This window comes from Contarinia nasturtii, unplaced genomic scaffold (genome assembly GCF_009176525.2).
Source record: "Contarinia nasturtii isolate CC-2019 unplaced genomic scaffold, AAFC_CNas_1.1 Cnas_scaffold_350, whole genome shotgun sequence".
NCBI classification, from domain to species: domain Eukaryota; kingdom Metazoa; phylum Arthropoda; class Insecta; order Diptera; family Cecidomyiidae; genus Contarinia; species Contarinia nasturtii.
In genome coordinates this window covers 5011612-5032405 of record NW_022197705.1, presented here as the reverse complement: position 1 = coordinate 5032405, position 20794 = coordinate 5011612, and the positions used below count along the sequence as shown (strand labels likewise).

At 35.4% G+C, this 20794-nt stretch overlaps 1 protein-coding gene across 13 annotated transcripts in view; it reads left to right on the top strand.

Moving 5' to 3' along the window:
• Positions 1 to 5666: 5666 nt before the first annotated feature.
• Positions 5667 to 20794, top strand: part of LOC116338347 (homeobox protein 5) — a 41268-nt gene continuing 26140 nt past the window's right edge. For 6 of the 13 annotated variants that reach the window (XM_031763541.1, XM_031763540.1, XM_031763537.1 and 3 more), the window contains exon 1: positions 5667 to 5998. The gene's annotated coding sequence lies outside the window, so the exon portion shown is untranslated. Of the gene's footprint in view, positions 5999 to 8819; positions 9020 to 16745; positions 16972 to 20794 lie in introns of those variants that run through there. The other 7 variants (XM_031763544.1, XM_031763543.1, XM_031763542.1 and 4 more) reach the window with 5 other exon arrangements.

The window sequence follows — 20794 nt, the reverse complement described above, 5'->3', positions numbered from 1 at the left end:
GACATACTGTTTTTGCTCTAAACATCTTATATTTACAGTTTTTAATGCAAATAATTACATTCGCCTGAAAGTTAAACCAGTCAAACAGTCTTTTATCTACACCGCTGACTATATGAATGATCTTTACTAATGAGTTTTCAAATATATTTACATTTATATTAAGAATATGAACAAATAAGTCAAAAGAGTAAACTAAAACAAGCAAAATCGCCAGAAAAAACTAACTCCTTTGTATAACAAAAGCAAAACGATAAAATTTGAAATTTTCAATTAAATTCCACAATATTTAGTTGCGATGTTGACACAAAGATGGCACTGCATGGAACGCTTGAGTGTAAAATTTTGATTTAAACTAAAAAGACTATTGGAAAATGAGTGAAAATGTATTGTTTAAATTGAAAAATTAAAAAAACGTTTCACCACGTGTATTTTCTATCTTTTATTCGATGCTATACAATTTGACAAAAATACATTAAACCAGAAAAAAAAATAAAACAAATAAATTTGTACAAAGTAAAAACTTTTACGTCTTTACAAAATCGCAAAATGTTTATTCGTAAAATCGTAAAAGCGAGCATAATTTATAAATATAGAAATGCAATAGAATGAAGTAATCAAAACAAACGTAAAAATAGAGAAAGAGAGAAAGAGATAGAACGAAGGAGAGCGAGAAATGCAGCGTTGAATGCATCGTCATCGTTACAAACCACGTTGTTTTCGTTTGTACGATGAACGTGTGTTGTGTATAGATATATTTTGTTCATCCATTAAAATCGGAAATTGAAATAGAGCGAGATAGCGAATACAGTGTACGTGAGTGTCCGCATGTTTTGGTGCATCGAAACGTGTTCCCATGTGTGTTGTGCTATACGCTGTCCCGTATCGTTGTAAACGAATTTGATGCATGCGTGTAGTAAATCCATTTGAGCGTAAAAAGAAATAATGTGCATTGCATGTTTTGACGCATAGTCCACATTGCGCCGTATTATATCAATAGATCGAGCGAGAGAGAGAGAGAGAAGGCAACATCAAACAAGCATGGGAACCTCGTGTTTTATTTACACTCTGCCTTCGGGTCTCCGTAGTAAATATGCAATTGAATGTGGACGCAACTGTGGTCTCTCGAATACATCATAACATACACGATACACGTGTATTATGTTTCCCATTTGTATTGGTATTTGTGTTTTGCGACGCATTTCGTTCGTTCGTTCATTCTCGAGCCCAACTGAACGCGAGCAATGTTTACAAAATTGAATAAAAAGGCGAATGCATTGTGCGCACCCAATGCAGTATACTATGCTATTCAGTGTGTGTGTCTGTGTCTCTTTTCCATGCGGTTGCAGTGTGTGTGAGCCAACCGAAAATATATATATTTAAAAAATATTCTCTATAACATATATGCATATCGTATATCGCATGGTATGCAGCGTGATATGCGCTTTAACCATCATCATTTTTCATTTGCTCTCACTCTCTGCTCCATGCGCCATTTCCAACATTGTGCATGTATGCACAAAATCGTATACTGGTGTGGTGATCCATGTGCACGCAAACGCTCGAGCACTCAAACGTGCATGTGGTGGAATACTACGAAGTTTATATTTTGATATCGATTATGAATGAAAATTTTTATAGTAAATTCGAGAGATGTGAAGGAGCGGATGTGCGGGCGCTCATTTGCGCTTTTACAGCATGCTATGCATTGGGCATGGCCATTGAAATATCTATATATATATATATCTATAGACGTATACGACGGAGCGAATACAAAATAACAAAACAATTGGAATGTGTAATGCAAATTGAGTGAGTGAACGCGCGCTCGGTTTGCAATACTACTAATATGTCGATGTGGTGGATGAAAAAACAGAATCATCTAGTGAGTGCACCGTATAATTGCGTTGCGCTCGTACCAAGCAAGCTATAAAACTGAAAGACGAAAACAACAACAACGTCAGCGACAACAACGGCAACGACAACAGTAACACAACAAAATGCAAAAAATAAACAACCAGCATTCACAGCCAGCAATAAAATTATAAATGACTTAGACAAAAGATGAAATGACACGAATGCAGATATTTTTATGTGTGTTACACTACATTATTCGGGTTGTTGTTGCAGTTTCGACGGAGTTTTTTTTTTCACTTGTTTTTATTGTTTTGCTGTTGTTGTTGCTTTTCCTTTTCTCTTTTAATATAATTCTCGGTCGAAATAGCATTGATTCAGTGGTTGGTGCTGCCGTTGCGGTTGTTTTTGTTTTGCATTTTCATTTTGTTGTTTACTTCTCTCGATACAATTTTGTATGTTTTGCTTACGAATGCACTGGATTGCTGTTGTTGCTGCTGCTGCCGTTGTTGTTATTACTTCTCATTGGACGAATGAATCATGGCAACGTGATGTGTACGCAACGTGTGAGTGGGAGAGTAAAAAAAAACACAAGACTGGGGTCTCAACAAAAAGGGATTATATGAAAATGAATAATTGCGTACATTTTTCGTCGATTCTGTTTTCGTTGTTTGTATCGATATAGTGCAGCTGTCGTTCTTTACTAATGCCTTTTGATTCTTTAACTTTATTTTTCTTCTCATTCGGTGCCATTTTTCACGATGATTTCTTCTATTATTATTTTTTGACTCAAGTTTAAGCTATAAAATTCTATAGCGCGATGGTAAATATCTCTCTGTGGTGCTTTTTTTATTATTTGCGTCATATTTTCATGCATTTTTGTTTGTTTTGTCTCTGGAGAGTGGCGGCTATCTTTTAACTTACATTATTTGTCTCTCTCTCGTTTTTCATTCAATTTTTTTTTTATTTGTTTTGTTTTCAAAAGTTTGTTCCCCAATTTGTTCGGTGCCCAAATCCAAATTATACCTGTATATCGCACATCTTCAAGTTTAAACAGTTCAACAGGGAGTTTTTTTATATTCATCTGTCGTACGCTCTATCTTTTTTACATCATTCGTCTCCTTTCCTATTCTTTTCTTCTCCATCCACTTGCAAAGAAAACCATTTACATGAAGAATAAAAATACAAAAAAAAAGATGACACCTACATATAGTCTCCCCGTAGTCATAATGATGAAATAAGCGGACAACGTATGGTTTTTCGCGATGAAGAATTTCGATTCGTGTCGTTTCGTTCAGCAGATGTAATGATGATTTTCGACAGTTAGTCGAACACTTGCCGTTCTTTTTTCTCGTCTTTTTTTCTCTTATCTTACCACGATTATGTTCATTCAGTATCTTGTGTTTGTCTTACGTACGCTGATCACGTTTCCAATTTTTGGCATGGCGCACATTTATTCTAATTGGCAAACGAAAGACTTCTGGTTATAGCCAGATGTTGCTTGTTCGACAAAGAAGAACAATATATGTGTATAATATGAATTGTTGTCGCCATATTCAACGATGAAAACAGATGAAACGTATACAGAAAATTCAGTCCATCTTTCAAATTTCCATGCCATGCTCTTTGGATTATAATGTGATGTTGTTTTGTTGTTCGTCTTTTTTTTTGTCGATGTAAGTGTGTGAATTGCATGAATAAGCGCGAAACACGCAACGGACCGAGAAGGAATCCAATGTTATCCATGTGAAAAATTGCAATAATTCGATTTTCTTGATAATCACTTTTCGAGCCAACTGTTCATTCATATGCACATAGCAAAACAAAAACGACGACCACAATGACGATGACTCAAAACAGCTTGTCATCACACAAACAGAACGAATGAGACAAACGGGCGGGCGCGGACGCGGGCGAGTGAGCGCTCACGCGCGCTCTAATCCGTTACGATGTATGGTTAGCAAATGATGATGATGATGTTTTGTTTTTGCCTGTTTGGCATGCATGTTTTTCTCGTTTCCATTCATTCGTTCATTGAGCCGGATTCCGAATATACTTGTTTCTATATTTATATTTCATGATTGCAAGGGCCTATATATTCATATTTTTGCTCGCTCTCTCTCCCTCTCTCTGCATCTCTTTTACTCTTCGTATTTCCGATCTAATGTGAATGCAAGATAGAGAGCGATGGGCACGCGTGCATATTGGACTTTCATCATTCACACATTTTCGTTCTGTATATTGCGCTTTTTGTGTTAACGTTTTCTCTTTCGCACCAAACATTTTCAAACTTCAATTCTCATTCACTTATTCATTTTATCTTTCCTCGTGGTCTTTTTCTTTTTCTTTTGCTTAGCAGCGCGATGCATGCAATCGACGACGACGACAACAACAACGTTGATCGTGCAAACCAAAAACACAAATACCTGCACGCAATCTGTCTGTGAACAAGAACTCGCTGTCATGGATTTGGCTGGTTAATTGTGCAAACGAGAATATGCTAACGCTAGAGAGATTTAGAGAACAAGTTCGTTGTATACTTGTATGATTGTATGTGTGTGTGTGTGGTGTGAATGACTGCTCAGTTTTTCAAACAAACCGCCGAAATCCAATTTTCTGTCATTAATATTGTTGTTTTCCATCTTATTCACATTCGATTCAATAACAAAACATTCATATTCATCAAAGAAGCGAAAAAATAAAAACAAACAAACAACACAGCACAGTTTTGAGTGCTAAATGCTGGCAAGATATAAACGAACTATAATAATAATTCCCATATAAAGATAGAAGCGCGAAACGTGTACTTTCCATACCAGCAGAAGTTGTAATTTGTGCTAAATCATACACATCGAGCAGATAGAGAGAAGGAAAAAATGGTTGACTCATGTTGAGTACATACAAAATCACGCACAAAAATTACAAGAATAAGAAATCCAAGACAACGACTCGACCGAGAAGCGAACGAATAAATAAAAAAAAAATTGTATTGAGAATAACGACAACAACAACATCAAAGGCAACAGCAACGAGCATTCATAGACGCGGCTGTAGATTCTAAGAGGCAAAAGCAAAAGCTGAGAAAAAAAAAACAACAACGACGAAGAAAACAGCAAAAGACGACGAGCAAAATAAAAGAAGAGAAAAAAAAACACGGATTCAAATGTACGCAGACGCTGTTCACAAGACTTCTACCCAAACAAAAATACAAAAACATACACACACCCAGTCTCAGTCAGTCAAGTACATGTTGGACACGAGCGCTGAAACGCAAGAGCGTTGAACAGAAAGTCAACGCCACCGTTGTCGTTGTTGTTGTTGTTATTGTCGTCGTCGTCGTTCATCCATCCAATTTACACACACTCAGTGAGCGAGAGAGAGCGCAAACAGCAAAACCAGACAGGCATTCATAAGTTTATATTTTTGGTGCTGATCGTATAAGCGCGTCCGCCTGTATGTGTTTGTTTATGCGATGTGGTATGCACATGTATGCGTACGTATTTTTGTTATTCCCGTAATTTTGTATTTCTTTCTCACCATATATATATATCCGAAATGGTTTTTCCCATTGCCCGCAGACTATACACAACTAAAATAAAAGAGCCCAAGTCTTGCGTCTCTGTTACGCTTCCAATTGGCGCGCACTTTTCCACACAAGAAAAAAACGTCCATTGATTTGATTGTGTGCAAGTGTGTATGTGTGGTGTGTGTTTTTTTTACTCTCTTCAACGTTTTATGCCTGATCACTATTATGCTATACTGCGAGCAGTTTGCTGCTGCTGCTGATGAGAATCCAAAATGGTCGACGACGTCGCCGTCGTGCTACATAACATTCAGTCAGAAGACGTGTACAGTATTGTTCGCGCACCAAAACGAACACACCAAAAACAATTCGTATCACACAAAAAAAAAGTTTAATTCATTGAAATTTTATTGCTAAAACAACAACAACAACTCCCAAATATTTTGCAAAGAAAGAAGAGTGTAAAAATTCGTTAAAATCTAATTTAAATATTTATTTATAAAAAAAACAAGAGAAAAAATATGTGTTTTGTGTAAATTGTTACATTTTTTGATTGCACGTTGAACAAGTACGAGAGAAAAATTCATAGTTGGAATGCCAGCCCGCAACGCATTGGATTTGAAAGTAATTTATTTTTATTTTTGATCCAAATATCCATGATATTATTAAGATTTGTGATTTGTTTGTATGGTGTAGTGTATTTTAAATTAAATTGCGTTTGGCAGAGAAATGAATTCGCAAATAGCGCCAATATTCATCTGCCCAAATTGTACCATCGAAGCGATTATTTATTTAAAATTTGGTTTATTTTCTTCGATTATTTCATCCAATTTTTATTATCGTTTATTCTGATTTATTTAAAGAAATGATAACTTTTGTTGCGGAAAATGAGGTTAAAAGTGAAATAAAAATCAAAACAAAAAGAAAATGAATGCAGTGCGTGTAAGCACGTTTTAGAGCGCCACTCAATTTTTATGATTGGGTGTGTGTACGATGTACGAGTGTGGAAACGAGATAGAATGACATGTGTAAAAATAGACGCAGTGATTTGAACAGAGATTAAATTCGTAAATCTGTTCCGGGGGTGTAAATTTATTATTATTCGAGTTCAAAATCGCCGAAAGACAAACATATTTTACAAATTATAAAAATAAGATATGATTTTTTTTTCTCCATCCGTGTGTTTGTGTATTTCGCTTGCATTAAAACTACCGATTTAGATGATTTTGATTTTGTCTTTGATGCTGATTCTTTTTTCTTTTTTTCTTCTTAAGAATTTAATGTTGCGTATGATGCAACATTGTATGGTGTGCGATGCAATATAGTGTGGTGTGCAGGCCGTGATTATTTTTGTCACGGTTTCACTTTATGAAGTACCTTGTTGCGTTGTTTTCGATGTCACGCTTTTATGCGATTTCATTTCTCTCGTAAATCGTTTTTGGTTCTTTCGTGTTTGTTTGTTTTTTATTTCTTCTTTGGAACCGATTAAACTTAGCTAAACTCTGATATAGTTATGTGTATGTGTGCTTATAATATTATACAATCGAACTTTGGTCACATGTCACCATTAATGGTGGAATTAAATTTGCGCTTAACATTCATTCATTTTGGCCATTTGGTTTTTAGCGAACTATTTGCATAATTATTGCGTGTTAAATTATCTAGTGGTAGTGGTTGGTGATGATGTAGCGTGTGCTGAGTGGCATGCGAGGAAAGATGAGAGAGAGAAAGAGGACGAGAGAATTCGTTCGTTCGGTCGAAAAACTTCTAATGCCACAAAATTCTATTGTATAACATTTGGCATATACAGAATATAGCCCATCTGATGTGATATTCTACGCCGAATATAAATTAATGCCATACAAAAAACAACAACAATATTTGTAATATAATTCGTTGTTTTCTCGATTTCGTTTTGCTCACCGTATTCTATTCGTTCTGTATTTTCGATTTTATTCTTGTCTACTTTAATTCGTGTAGTTGTGGTGTATTATGTGCGTGATTCGTATATATTTCTATAAAAGGAGTTATAGTGAGACTCGTGTGTGAATTTTGTTTTGGCTGCTACCAATTCTCTTTTTTTTTCTTGTTCGTCTTCTTCTTCTGGTGCTGCTCTATGCGGCGCTGCTATGTTTTTATCGCTGCCGTCACTACCACCAAAGTCGCACCATTCCACTCTATCTAGGTATAACTTTTTTTCTTGTATTCATCGTCGTCGTCGTCTTCTTCATCGTCTAATTGTATTGTCCATTCTTGATATATGCTATATACAATTTCTAGTGCTATTGCTTTTTTACTCTTGACTGTCGCGGTGGTGTGTTTTATTCAGGGCATTGAAAATGGCACACACAATACACACCCAATTCCAATCCATATAATTCTATATCTATATATCCATCATGCATATATGCTATGGCTCATGATCTCAATGCTATATCTATGCATGAAATGATATAAGATGCGCGCAACATACAGAGAGTGCCAAAGCAGCTACACAAAAAACGTACTACGATGCTTTAAAAAAAGACTCAATATGGGGACTGAGAGACAGAGCCAAGGGGCAACTTTCCAATATAGGCCATAATTTTGTCGTAAAACAATTTTACAAAAATTACATCAATCATCACAACAAGACACACAAACACACACATACCACTTTTGCGCAAAAATTTCTCACACCAATATTCCAAGTGAGAGAGAGATCGAGAGAGGGAGAGAGAGAGAGAAAGACAATGATGACGACGAAAAAGAAGAAGAAGAGAGAAAAATGTGTGTAGTACGACATCCTAATTGTATAGAGAAAACCACGTTAACGTGGATACTACAAATACAACTGCTTTTACGTTGTATGAACAATACACGAGACAACATGTACTTGTACCACTCTATATCTAGCTATCTATAACTACGTATAGACTTGTGACCATAGTCTGAATACTGCTGCTTGCGCTAGACTCGAATCGCGCGCGCGATTCACATCGATGCAAACACACACATACGATAACACAACACACATAGAGTTCCGTCGTACTGCAAGCATGAGAGAGTTGTTTTTGTTTTTTTTTTTTTCATTCTTGTCGTCGTCGACGATGTTGTTGTAGGTTTTTTTCTGTATTTTGCTTCAGCTTTATTTTGCTGAACGAACTCTGTTATCTCTCGACGGCCGCGTGCACGAGGGCGAGTCAGTGTATAAGTCAGTGCCTATACTATAGTTCGTTATGTGTAAAACGCGCGCGTTTTCGCAATAACATACTAAACGAGCGAGCGTGTTAGTGTTTGAAACGTAAAATCGTCGTGGCGCATCGTGTTGATTAAGCGTTTATAGTAAAAACCAAACCGTAGTTAAAACGTGCATAGAGCGTGTTATTGCATACATGTACATACGTATATACATAGCATGCGCGAGCTCTTACAATCCCTTCAATCCGACTCTTGGCCGTACGAGAGTTTTAATGCGCGTTTTAATACAAAACGTTGACGTTACGAATTGGACTATGGGTTGTTAACTACGCCACAATCAAAACACTGTTACTTTTTTTTTTATCAAACTCGTATCACAACATATTTTTGTGCGCTGAAAAATTTCAGATTGAAACGACGAAAAACGGGAAATATCAAATCACACATCTGTTTCTTTTCTCTCGAGTAAGTGAACCGTATTTTTTTTGTTTCTATTTGTGAATGGAGAGTGAATTTATCAAAATGAAAGATAAATCTGTTAAAAAACAAATAGTTATGTTTTCATTTATTGATGTCATAGTTGTAATTTTTTTGTGTGTCAAATGCAACGAGTGTGTGCAATGTGCTGATGAAATTACATCAGTGAATTTGTTTTGGTTGTTGTTTTTTTTTTTCTTTTGTTGTTTTCATCTACATCTTAAGTGAATGTCATGTTTTTCTTTTTGTTTGCATATTTTGCGATGTGATTCAAATTGTAATTTGAATGCAAAAATGAGAAATTGGTCGTCGGTCATTTTGACGCCGTGAATGCGCGCGACAATGAATCAATCAATTGAGAGCAAATTTATTTTTGTCAAATACAAAAAAAAAACAAATTCATCATCGCAATATAAATTGCATCAACCACTCACAAAAATGTAAATAGAGAATGTGAGACAGAGAACAAGTGTAAATAAAGAAAACGGTCCAAGAATAAAAATCGAGACGTACTTCGAAAAATGAGACACACTGAAATGTGCGACGGTGACGATGACGACGACGACGACAGCGACGATGTCGCCGTTTTAAAAATAAGATTTTGTCTAATCTTGTCCCGAGAGAGGGGGGAGAAAAACAAATTCTCTATGCTCTATGGTAATGTGCATTTGGCGAACACAAATGCGCATTTCATCGTCAGTTATTTATCGCAACAGCGAATAGATTCGTTCAAGCGAAAGATGAACCAAGAAAAAACTACGAACATGAAATATATGTAGAGCACGACACAGGAGCGCACGGCTGACAAAATAAAAATAAAAAGATAAAATAAACAGTGAATGTCTAAAATGAAGTAGCAACAATAGCGCAACAGCGACAACACAAAATCGAATAGCCAAAATAGAATAGTGCTAATCTTGCATATTTTCCTTGGTCTATTCACACCGAGAAGAGAACAAAACGTCGCCAGAAAGAAAGAGAAATTGAAAAGGGAATCCACGACAACGACGATCACAACAACAAGAGCAACACAATCGACGAATAGAGTAATTCATTTGTTAGATCAGTTCAAAGACATCTCTCGCGCTTTTAATTTTGTTTCGTGTGTGCTTTTTTTTATTCTTCTCTCGAATGAAAATAAATTCCAACACATCACAAGTATTGGTTGCTGAACTGTTGCTGCTTGAAATGTGCCAAAACAAATTCAAATCCAATTTGTAACGACAAATTCTTGTCTATTTTGCAGTTAATTCGCCCAAAACATAATTTAAATGAAAGAGAGACGATCAAAAATATATAATCGAAAAATTCACGGTGTCTTCCCAAACCGAAAACGCATTGCAACACAAAAATTTGTTTCAACAGAATTGAGTTGCGTTTTCAAGAAAATTTCGATTAAGATGTGTAGTTAAAAGAGAGCAAGCAAGCATGCGAACGATAAAGAGAGAAATTTCCGTCAAATTTCCCATCCACCATTCGATTTCCGAAGAATGTTTCAATTTCGTGGTTAATTTGTTTACATGAATTGTTGTAGTAACACAAATACATTTCCAAACGTGCACCGAATTCAATGCTAGTAATAATCGATTGGATATAATATAATAATGTAATAAGTGAAACGATCTATATGTTGATTTATTTTCGATTTTTTTTTCTCTTTGTAATAATATTCACTTCAATGTTAGAGAGAAAAAAATAATATTACTGGGCCGCGTTTTTCAGGCTGTTTCCATTAACATTATTAGAGTATTAGGTTTCGGTTGATTTTGTTGGGTCTTTTCTTCTTTTTTTGTTTGATGTTGCGGCTGACATACAAGTGATAAAATATAATTTGGATCAATACGCGTACGTAGATGAATGAAATTTGAGCTCATTTTCAATTTTTCACCAATCACCGTCGTTTGATGAATTTCACCATTAATGCTTAAAAAAAACGATCGAAAAAGAGGGAGAGAGAAACAAAAACATACTGCTAATAAAGAGAAAAAAGGTGTATTTACTACGCATTAGTAAATAGGCATTAAATTAACATGCGAGAAAAGACAAACACATAAACGAAAAAAAAGTCAGCAACAACAACATAAACATCAAAACATTAATACGCAATAGAAATGAAGGTTTTCGTTCATTAGTTGAATGTGAAGGAGTAAAGAGAGTGGAGTACAGCAACAAGATACAATGTGAAATCTTTTACGTGTATCAGTGTCAGTATCAATCACCCAGTATCAGTGTGTGTACGGTGAGAGAGACGGAGAATGAAAGAGGGGCGAGAGAGATAGAAATATGGTATATGTCTGTCAAGTGGATGGTTATGTTGCGCTTGTTCTGTGTTTGCAATGGAAATTGGTTCGACGGTGTGACGTATGAAACATTGAATGAAACTGCTATATTCGTAAATATGTGGCACAGAAAGGCAAATGAAACGCAAAAAAGCACAAAACAACAACAACAAAAAACATGCACACGGGGCCATAATCACGTAACAATTGTGGTTGTATGTTTGGGATTGAATTTTGTTTATCGTTTCGTATACACGATGAAATATATGATAAAATGTGCAATTTGCTTACAAAACTCAATAAAGCAAAAATAGAGCATCGACACATTTATCGACTCTATCTTTCTATTGCACCATTTCTGTCCCTCTATGGCTCTATGGCCAACCGTGCGCTTTTACTGAGTGTCTCTAGTCGCGACACGACACATTTATACATACTCAATGCAACACAGTCTCTGCACGCAGTCAACAAATAAACTTGCATACGGATAAATAGAGAGAGAGAAAGAAAAATAATGGAATGAAAAAAGGGGAGAGAACGAGAGCCACTGTGAATAAGACGGGGGACGAAAGAGTCAGATTTTGTAAAATAAATGCGATTGGCGCAATAAATTAAATTTTAAGGCAACAACCACACTATATTCAAAGAAAACATGGAATAATTCTACATACACATTACACAGAGAAACAAAATCGACTAAATCAGTTATACAATTGGAGCATATAAATATATTGATACAAAGCGACAAATTGAAACCAAAACGCGACTCTTTTTTTTTGCACCGAAAGTTTTATAAAATTAAACGACCGAAAAATAAATAAAACATCGTCCGCAAAAATAGATCTAATATATAAATAAATATAAGGTTTTTTGTAATGCATTGTGTATGTGCTATTTAGTAATAGCAGCGCAAAACGGCAACGGCGGTAGCGCCATAGTCTTTCTGTCAATTACAGCATGACTTGGCGGTGTGTTCATTTTGCAATACAACAACAGTAAGAGTCACAGAAATAAAAAGAAAACAAACTGTAAAAGTGGCCTCTTTATAAATTTTTTTTCGCTGCTGCTGTTGTTGTTGTTCAAAGTGAATTTTTCCATTTTAGAATGAAACGCTTCTTTGTTGCTGTTATTGTTGTTGCTACTGCTGCTATGTAGTATTGAAATGCGCAGTAAGCGCATTTATTTGTCACTTATGTGTGCATTAAATGGAACTTGAAAAGAAACCGAAAAACTTTAAGTCAGAAGTTGAATATATTGGGGAAGAAGATTTTTCGCATTTCAGTTTGCATTCACGGATTGAGTGTGCAACACGGTTCACGTCAATTTTCGCTACATTTTATGGTTGCTATGTGTATATGTCACTTTGTAAAAACTAATGCGACGAATCAAAAAATAGCACACGATTGAATTGCGATAGACACACATTGTAGCGCCATCAAAAGTGTCGTCTCTCAACTCTTAAACATACAAACACACACACACACACACGCGCGCGATACACACGACACATAAATAACAAAAACAGCACAGTAATTGTGACTATATTTATTGATACATGAAATGTAATTTATTTACTTTGTTGACAGTTTCGTTTCTCGCTTATCATCTCGTTGTGTATTGTCTCCATTTTATTCGTTATCGAGTGTGTCACATATAAATGCGAAGCGCCATGAAAAACGTTAAAGTGTGAAGTGTAATTTTTTTCTCCACATATACCAATTTTTCTTCTTCTTCTTCTTGTTATTCATTTCTCACACTCTCATACTCCCACTCTCGTTTATTCTCTGTATTTTCTTTTTGTATAAAAACCATTTTCGCGTCTTCGATGATGAAGAAGATGCCATAAAAAAAGTGTCGGCCTGAAGAAAATGACAATAAAATCCTCTCAGCACTTAACACGTATTAAGTGCTTTTCCACGCAATCACAATCACGCTGATTGTTTCAGCATGGTCGAATGTGTATACATTGCATCGTTGTCGTACAAGTTAAGCTGTCAAACTCTTGACACCAACAAAAGGAAAATGAAATGAACGGATTAAAGGAAGTTAAACAAAGGCACCGATTTTGTTTGTTTTTGTGCCTCAATTTCTCGTTTTTGCGTACATACATTGAACGTTTATTTACGTTCAATCACTCTTGATTTTCGATCGACACAAAAAAATCAAGACATAGAGTACATGTCGTATCTTCAATGGAATATTTCCTTTATTTCGACCGACGTCAATTTAATTCGACTTTTATGAAGAATCGAAATCACTTTATTGTGATCCTAACAAGTTCTTTTTTCTCTTTTTTTTTTGTTCATTTTGGTTCGCCTGTGGCGGAAGAACAAAGAGAGGGTATTAAGGCCATATTTGAACACGCATTAAAACTAAAATGACTTTGCATGATCAATACTTTGTGCAGAGAGAAAAATACCACTTGAATGCATGAAATGTAAATAAATGTTTTATTACCGCAAACTAAAAATCTAATAAAAATTCCCCCCAAATATGGCGAATTGAGTGTGACTGGCTCGTGTGACGATTTCCAAGAGCTCCTAATTTCAAGAGGATGGCGCGTGGCTCATGTACTTTATTCGCAATTTGTGTGTGTTTGTGTTTTTCATTAGTTTCATTCTGTTTTGTTGCATTCTCAAAATGCGGGTAATCGTACTTTTGTATTTTTTTATTGTTATTATTCGTTATTATTATTCATTTGCAATAATCATAAAAAATATAACATGCTATGCGTTCCCGTAACCGATGCGCTCATTCGCTTGCGCGCATTAGCCCGTCACTCTGTCACACTGTGTGTGGCTTTTATTCGACAGAAAAAGCAAGAAAGCTTGAAATTCAAGTCGACTCGTACACGGGATGGAGAATTTAATATTTTGCACATGTATTTGCCATTGACGGAATATTTTATGTAAATGCTAATAAATATATAATATAATATATCGGGAAATGAATGTTTGCTGTTATTTTCGTATGGCATACATAGATACACCGAAATATGTACGTAAACTGTTTTGTGTCGTTCGCAACATTCTCACTTGCACTCACGCTCCAGAATTGTTGTTGTCTGCATGGTCGCCCGTTTTCATCAGAAGGCACACAGCACAGACACGTTACATAAAAAACATCATCATCACCATCATATTGCTGCTGCTGACAAACAAAGAGAAAACAACGACGGCTTTAGCAAAACACACACACACATATATATACAGTATACACGGATTTTGCTTATTCCACACACACCCGTTCACCTTATCTTCGGCATTTTCATTGTTGTATTTGGAGATTGTTATTCAATGCGCTGAGATTGGATTGTGTTACGGACAAATACACAATCGGTAATATGATTTTCAAGTACACGTTCCACTTTTTGTGCGTGTATTAGTCTTGTTGTGTGCTTTTTTTTGCGCGTTTTCATTTTTCGCACATAAACGATGATATGTAACCAATGCGAGTGTGTGTGTGTTTTTACTCGCGTTCTCTTTCTGCTCGCATTTTTTCAGTTATTTTTGTTCGCATTTCTCTCGTTTTTTTAAAACTTACTTTTACATTCTTTTCTTTTATCAATGTCGCTGTCACTTTGTTATTCACAAATGAAATTTTGTCGAGATGTGAAATTCTTATCGCCTTCAGTTTTATAATCTGTAATATGCCGTACCAACAACATAAATGGAAAGCCAATGAAATGTGCATTCTTCAGAAGCACTTTCAGTCACTTGCTGATCGTGTTGTTTTTGCCGATGTCCCGGAAACTATTTGCCTAACGCATTCAAAAAACCCGTAATTCTATTTTCATCGTCATCGTTTGATGATAAAGAATTCATACTCACGCACAAAAACACGCTTACATATGGAAAATGCGATCACTTTAATTCGCTTGGGCAGTTTGTTTGTATATGAACAATATAATAAAACAAATTAAATGAGAGTTTTGACTCTAGCCCCGAATGCATAAAAAACAACGCGTTTCACTTATTCGACGTTGATATCGTGATCGAACCGTTATCGTTCCATGTGAAATGTGTGTTCACATGTTTAATGCATGGCAAATGAGCGAAAAAAAAAGAATTTAATAATAATAACAATAATGAATGAAATAAGAAATGGAAAAAGAGCGACAGCGACAATGGCAGCGACGGCAGCGATTGCAGATAAAGTATACTGCCGCTAAATAAAACTGTGCAGACAAACAACAGAAAGAGGAAAGACTAAACAAAACCTCTTTTCTTATTATTATTATTTTTTCTTTCATCATTCGTTTTATTTTTTCTCCATAATTCGCTCTGGTTTTTTTTTATTTCTGTTCATTCATTCAACAGCAATCATATACAGATTTTGATCAATTTTGAAATTATCGCGTGTGTGTATGTGTTGATTTATCTGCGGACCGGAGCTTATGCAAATACAATATTGATTTCGCCAATCGAAATAAAAAGTAGCGGGCAGCAATTAGAACGTCCGAAATAGAGAGAAATGCAGAGAAATTATATGTCTAATTAAAGAAAATATACGAATGAAATAAAAAGCAATGCAAGAAAATAATATTAAAGAAAACTGGCACTGAATTGAAAGATGAGAAGAAGAAACCGAATAACAAGTGCACATATTGGTGTTACACACGTGTGTGTCTGTTGGTCTTTTCCATGTGTGGTTGAGCGTTCATAATTTTTGTTTTTTGGATGTACTGTGTGAGAATTTGGTTTGAGTCCGATACATGATCGAGTGAATGTGTGTAGTGGTTTGAATGAGGTAGCAAACGAACGAACGATCGACCGTTCGTTTGTTCATGCACGATTGATATTAAATGATAATGATTAAAAACGCAAATGTTCGATCGTGTGTATTATATTCGCTTTTTGACGCAAACAACCAGAGCGAACGAGACAGAGAGCGAAGAATAAAACAAACGGAAGAACAGAGAGAGAGTGGGAGAGAGAGAGCGAGTGTTAGCAAAAGTGTAATCAATTGGTGATGTGTGAACACAACACAGTCTTTATTACTGGCGGTCCGATTCGTGAGTGTCATAAATAAGTGTGTGCAGTGTGTGCATGTTTCGGCGATATATGTATATATACAAAGAGATATATGGTTCTCTGGTTGGCCGTTAAATACACGCAAATTTACAATCACCAACTTAATAAGCGTAATAATTTGGCAGATTTGTTGTTTTTTTGCCTGTACGTAACAAAGAAGCTTAACACTGACTGAAATTTTACTGAAATTAGCGAGCGAGTGAGTGAGCTGTTGTTATTCGTGTTCGTTCTCTCTTTGCGTGTATACATACGATCATTTCATAAGCAAATGTTCTATAAGTATATTATTTTTATATACATGTATACATATTCGCACGGTAAGCCAATCGGAGAGCTTTGCCATAGACAGTCGAAATGGTATAATTTTCTAATTTGATTCGCATTCATCCGAAATATTTCGAAAGATCATCAGTGCATAATTGCCCGTTGTTGCGATTCCATATATATCAAATGTTACACACAATAAAGCAACAGTGTACTAGAGTGATATTAGATTGTGAAAAAAAGGAGGAAAAACTTTAATTATCAATTAGTTTCAATGTTAATCATTACAATTTGTGGCCAACACTCATTCAAAAAAAAAAACGGCAAATTACTGAAAACGATTAGTTTGTATTTTGTACTATAGGTGAGTTTCAAAATTGGTGATAAAAAAGTTTCGATTTCTTTTTTGTTCGACGATCAAATCAATGATCATCAAGAATGTGGGCAGTGAAACAATTAATGAGCTAATTCAGTCGGATAATCGATCATTTTTCAACGGATCATTTATAAAACCGCACACACACACAAAATCTTATCGTAAAATTATGTTTTTGTCATCACTTTGATGTGTGATTGTTTTTTTCTATTTGCGTCTTTGACTGTTGCTTTTTTCTCTCTTGCTGATTCTTTCTGATTGCGATTTAGTGAATGAATGTGTTATTGACTTTACTCTCGTCAGTTACTCGTGTCAGTTCAATTTGTTTTTTTTTTCGTAAGCATTGTATCTCTCTCGAAATCTGTATGGATATTTAAATGGATTGTATTGTTGAAGAGAGCATCATATTATAAATGGGTAATTATGAATTGAACGAGAGAGGCAAAAATCACTATCCGTTCGTCGTTGTTATTGTTGTCACAATGGTATGCATGCACAGCAGAAAAAAATATGGTATGGTTTTTTCTCTCACTCTGTCGGTGTCATTCTTGTTGTGTTTTTATGCACACAAACATTGACCGGAATGTGACGTGTTTGACATACAAACACACACGATTCACTACTCCATCTCTTTTATTCTACGACGTATTATCTTTGCTGGCTATGACCTCCCGTTCCATCTCTCTTTCGCTCGTTTGTTCACCAATTTTATTTCTGTTCCAGGGAATCGCGGTTTCTGTTGTTTGCGATTGAGAAACGGAAATGTTTTGTCGAAAAAAAACACACACACAAAATTCATTGATGTGTACAATATTTTTTTTTCTTCTTCGTTGATTCGTTCGGTCGGTCTGGTATTTTACTCGCTGCTCTACGACAACAATTCATATTTTCTCTCTGTCTCCTTATATTTACAAAACATTCCAATTTATTATTGCTTTTGTTGCGCACTACAGACCAATTCCGATTCGATTTATTTTCACAAGGGAATTGTCGTCAAATTAAAGGCAATAAAAAATATACACACATATGCAGCACTCGTTCATCTCTGCACGTTATGCGGTGAGATGGTGAGCGTAAAGGAATTCGAAAACCGTTTCTCATAGTCTTTTCTAAAGCGAAAATTAAAATGTCATTCATGATAAATAAACAAAACGGTTAGATCTCTTTACCGCAAGAACATTTTCCATATTGACACAAATGAAACATAAAAAGATGAATGTATATACGTATGTAATGTATGGAATAATTTCCTTTATAAATGTACTTGACCGAAACGAAAGTAAATAGACAATTTTGTTGTCACACTATATATCGTGGATAAGTAAACATTTCTGACCAAAAAGTAACATATTTAAACATATATAAATATTTGATTTTTATGGTGTCAAACAGCGTGCGTATTGTGTGCACTCAAAATAAAAAAAATATTACAATTGCGCAATACCGACTGCTCGGATGTCATCGCGGCAATGAATACACTTATACATTGTCGATTTAGTTGATCGTTCATTCAAAGTGCAAACAATGCGATGGCAAATAATAAATGAAAAAGAAAAAAATATGTATAACTCAAACAAACTACGTCAAAAGACAATACGTCAAATGAATATAACCACGCACATACCCAAATTTGAAAAACAAATATGTTTCGGTACATGTGAAGCGACAGAGAGAGTTTTAGAGAGGTTCAGCATCACAGACAAATAAATTGCGAATAGATATTAATCGAGAACAAGAGGCACAGAGAAAGAGAGAGAGGCAGAGACAGAAACAGACAGACACAGAGAGAGAGAGAGAGAGAGAGAGAATTTGTGTTGCAAACGGGCTTCCGAAAACAGTCAAAACAAACAAACGAAATATCTCGATGGCATACACCTTTGAAAGAAAAATGAGTGGCAATTTTTTTTCTTCTCATTCGACGTAGCCAAAATTCGAATTGAATGAAATGAATGAAGCCTATCAAAAGCAACAAATATCATATGAAATCATATTCACTCGCGAATAATTTGCATAAGAAGAAACAGAAAAAATATCAAAGTCAAGTTAGCTCGCGCTAACGAAAAAGAAACTATTTGGCACAGCATAATTTAATATGATGAACGCGCGCACTCTCAAGTAGTAAAAATTTGTGGTTGGCAAAAATACCGATGGAATAGTGTGTACGAAATAAAGAAAAACACGAAGACTACAACTAATAATACAACAAACAGAGAGTGAAGAGAACAACAACAATGAAGAAAAAAAAACATGTCAATACGGCCATGAACTAGGCACGCATTTCCATATACAGACATCGACACATTTTCATGTTTGTATGCAGATAAAGTGAGCGCCAGCAAAACTAACAAATAACAACAACAATAACAGCACCAACGACGGCGACGGCACCAGCAAAAGCAGTAAAATTGTGCAATTACACTAAAACCCTAACCACATTGAAAACCGTACACAGTTTTTTATGACTCCTTTAGTTGTGCTTAGTGTTGTATTTTTTTTATACAATTTGTAATCACTGTATAATATACAAAAGAGTGAAAGGGAAAGAGGGATAGAGAGAGAGAAAATGTATATATGCGAATGTAGTGTGTGGCATGTAAACGACCAGCCGCGCGCAACAAACGAAAACCTCTGGAAATGCCAACCGATTGAAGGCAATAACAACAATATTTTTTTCTCATACTTTGCTTCGTTTTAACAAAATGAAAATATAAAAGAAGAAGAAGAAAAAAAAAAATTACGATGAAAACGACAAACACGCGCTCCACGCAAATAGAATTCATTAAAGCGGCATAATATTCTGTCAGAACCTAGCACAGAGACGGGCCAACCATGGCATTTGAAGAATGTCACATCATGTATATGGCTTCTTCTTTCATATCGGAATAGATATCGAACAAAATTCATATTAATTTTGCCATGTATCAAAACATGCCCCATCTCTGTGAATTACATTTTTTTTTATATATTTAGAACTTCATACAATCGAATGTCGCAACTTTTACCCCCAAAGAAGAAAAAGACAACATGAAATAAATATGAAAAAAATAGTCAACAAACACACACACACGAAGCACGAAGCACGACAAGGAAATTGTGGAAGCACTTGGCATTTTATTTGAAAGAAGACGGAAGCTGTCTCTTCCATTTTTATCGTATCAAATTCAATATTGGAAAACTGCCATTTCCGGTCGTTATATTTGTCAAATTGAGTACAAATATTGTGTGCGCTCATAAGAATTGTCGCCATCGTCCAATGATGGTCCAATGTGCGAAATGGACAACTTATGGTTATTGATTGCATTGCTGGGGAATGTGTTGCGCGCCGCAGATATAATGGAATGTTGACGTAGTACGTGATTTGCCAAAATAGAAACACCCGAAAAAACTACTTTGTAGAAAAGAGCGGTTGTATTTGCGCATACAATATTATATTCGATTTTCATATGGTGTAATGTGTCTTTGGCTTGAGAGTGTGTTCAAAATAAAAACTATTCCTATTCAACAAAATAAAATCCCAATGATTTCTTTCCATTAACCCCCTCCCTCCTCAAAATAAAAGCATATATACATATCTATGTGTTTTTTATGCGGTGAGAAGCATAAAAGAAGCATGCCAGCTACTGCAAAATACTGCACAGCATAAAATAGCGGATTGATTTGAGTTACCTTGTGCTACATTGGTGATGTTTTACAGTGAATATTTTTACACAACAGCATTCTACACGACAGCGTATACTCGATGCACAAAACACGAAAATAAAACGAAGAAAAAATAAATTGAAAGAAGAAGAAGACACACAAAACGATGGCC